A 3,573-nucleotide genomic window follows, 5' to 3' on the forward strand; every position below is an offset into this window, starting at 1 on the left:
GTATAAAGTATAAAGTTACAAAATAATTGAAACTGGATTCCCAAGGTAAGAAGACAGTACCTTAAAATATAAAAAAAAATCTGTTGAAATAAAATAGCTGTTGTGGTGATTAAAATGGTTTGAGAGACATAATTTCTGGGTAATTTAATCATTTTATTTATAAAACAAGCATGTTTATTAATAAAAGGATGGTCATTTGGCCAGCTCTCTTAGAACAAAAGACAATCATGGTAGCATCCTCAAGGCTCATATTTTCTTTCAGAATTGGTGTGTTGGCAAATGCTCAAAAGTATGGCAATCAACTCTGATAGGTTAACAACTAATGTGAGAATGAATATTACAATAAGGGACGGGATCTGAACTTTCATTAAGTCATCCACTTATAAGTTCCCTCCATTCTTGGGGAATCTATTTAAAAAAATTATGCCCCACCCAAGCCTGAGCAAAACACCTCCCTGAGTGGGTTCTAAACAAGAAAGTTTACCGAATCTCATTATCAGCAATGTCCTTCAAGAGACTGCACTTTTAAAATCAGGACTTTAAAAACAGAGGAAACTCTGGAACCCCCCAAATTGTTACTTATAAATAATCATTTCTCTCACTGTATTTTTATAAATTGCCATTCAGTGACCCAATTCTTACTCTATACTCCATTACCAGTGAGAACAAACTTTCAGTCTGGTTCCTCAGTGTCCCTTCCCAGTTCCCATTTCACACTAACTCATTATGACCACCCACCTCAACACCAAAAGACATGGTAGACAGTAGTTCTTTTGTTGTTGTTGTTCAGTTGTTTCAGTCATGGCCAATTCTTCATGACCCCATTTGTTGTTTTCTTAAAATGATTGATTTTTAGCAAAGAATGGTTTGCCATTTCCTTTTCCAACTCATTTTACAGATGAGGAACTAAGGCGAACAGTGTTTAACAACTTGCCCAGGGTCATAGAGACAATCTCCAGGCATGGCACTCTATCCACTGCTCTGCCCAGACACTAATTCTACTCACATTATGAAAGAAAAGGAGAATAACTAAAGGACTGAAGTAGAAGATTTGAGTACACAAAAGTTAGGTAGAAAGGAATCCCTAGGGACATCTCTGAGAAGAAAGGAAAAGTGACTGGGGTCAGTCTCATACAGGAGGAATGAGTTGAAAGCCTAGAAGGTAACAGAAGGGGGAGGGAACAAAGAAAATGGAGGAAGAAAATTGGAATTCTCAGCCTAGAATTAAATAAGATCAATAAAAGGTACATGATTTAGAAAATCCAACAGAAAAACCTTTCCGAAGAAGAATAAGCACTAGAGCAATCTCTCCAGCAGCCAAAATGGTGGAGAAAGCAATAAATCATTGTAGCTTTCCCATATTCACTTCCAAATAACCACAAAATAGTGCCCCAAAAGAAATCCTAGAACAGCAGCACCAACAAAAAGATGGGGTGAAACAATCTTTTAGCCAAAGAAACTTGGAAGATCATCAAGAGATGTCTTTCTCACTCAGTTAAAAGGGGAATGCAATCCCAGCAAGCCAGCAGCAAGCCTCACCTCAGAAAACCAGTGGGAGGTCATGAGCCCCAGTGCAGTACAGAAGACAAACACCAACACCAGGACCCCCATGTACCTCAGCATAGCCAGGGGAACCTGCAGGCTTCAGTTCTAAGAACTGCCATGTGCTTCAGCATAGGCCAGGGCAAAGAGGCAACCCCCAGCAGCCAGATTCCACGTGCTTCATTGTAGTCCCTGGCAAACTGGAAATATCCAGCAGCCAGACTGCCAGATGTTCCAGTGCAGCCCTAGGGAAATGCAGAAACATCCCATTATCCTCAATACATGCCAGACAGCAGCACTAGGATCCCAGCTCAGAACCAAGTAAGCTGCCAGACCCCTATAGCCTCTGGCAGTGCCAGCCACCCCTCCCCTTTCCTCTTCCCCTCAACATAGCACCATACAGGAGGGTCTTCTAGGGGCCTGAGGGTAACATCAGTGCAGCACCAGGTAAATAGCCAGTACTTGAAGCCCCTGGCACAAGAAGCCTGAGGCAGTGCCCCTTCCACCCTGGGAGCAGAGCTCAAATGTAAAAGAAAGGAAAACGACCAAAAGAGATGAGCAAAAATAGAGCAAAAAAATGATTGTGTGACCATAGAAAATTTTTATGGTGACAGGGAAGAACAACACACAAGCTCAGAAGAGGGCAACAATGTCAAACTACCTATGGTCAAAACTGCAAAGAAAAATGAGAAGTGGTCTCAAGCCCGGAAAGAACTCATGGAACAGCTCGAAAAGGAGCTTAAAAATCATATAAGAGAGGTAGAAGAAAAACTGGGAGGAGAAATGAGAGTGATGGAAGAGAATTATGAAAAATGAAAGAGTCAACAGCTTAGATAAAGGAAGCAGCTGCCTAAAAAGTAGAACTGGACAAATGGAAAAGGAGATATAAAAAATCCACTGAAGAAACCAACTCCTTAAAGTGTACAATTGGCCAAATGGAAAATAAAGCACAAGTTAAGTGAAATATAAGAAGAAACAGATAGAAAAACTATAACATTAGGGAACTACAGCTTTCCCATCTCAGAACTTAATAAATCCAACCAAAAATAAAACAAAGAAGAAACTAAGTATATAAATACACTATTAGAAAAGTTAGATATGAAAGACCTCTGGAGAAAAATGAATGGAAAGAGAAAGGTATATACCTTTTTCTCAGGAGCATATGGCACCTACACAAAACCTGACCACATAACAGGGCATAAAAACCTCAAAATTAAATGTAAAAAGAAAGAAATATTATTTTTTTAAATCTTAGTACAATAAAATTACATTCAATAAAGAACAGTGTAAAGATAGATTAAAAATTTATTGGAAATTAAATATTCTAGTCGTAAAGAGTAAGTGGGTCAAAGAACAAATCGTTGAAACAAGCAATACTTTCATTAATGAGAATGAGAACAATGAGACAACATGCCAAAACATACAGCATTCAGCCAAAGCAATCCTTAGAAGAAAATTTATTTCTCTCAATTCTTACATTGACAAAATGGAAAAAGAAAAGGTCAATGAATTGGGCATATAACTTCAAAAAAACAGAAAAAGAATAAATTAAAAATCCCAATTGAACACCAAATTGGAAAACCTGAAAATCAAAGTTGAGATTAATAAGATTGAAATTAAAAATGCAAGCAAAAACCTGTTGAGTTAATAAATAAATCTAGGAGCTGGTCTTGTGAAAAAAAGATTGAAAAGTAATTGTTTAATTTAATTTAAAAAAGGAAGAAGAAGACCAAATATTCAGAATCAAAAAAGAAAAGGTAGAAATCACCAATGAAGAAGAAATTAAATCAATCATTAGGAAATATTTTGGCAATTATTTGCCAAATAAATCCAACATCCTGAATGAAATTAATGAACATTCACAAAAACATAAATTACCTAGATTAACAGATCAGAATATAGAATATCTAAGTAATCCCATTTTAGAAAAAGAAATTGGACAAGCCATTAATAAACTTTGTAGAAAAAAAATCCTCAGGGCCCGATGCATTCAAGAGTGAGTTCTACCAAATATTCAAATAACAATTAATT

This window comes from Trichosurus vulpecula, chromosome 2 (assembly GCF_011100635.1).
Source record: "Trichosurus vulpecula isolate mTriVul1 chromosome 2, mTriVul1.pri, whole genome shotgun sequence".
NCBI classification, from domain to species: Eukaryota; Metazoa; Chordata; class Mammalia; order Diprotodontia; family Phalangeridae; genus Trichosurus; species Trichosurus vulpecula.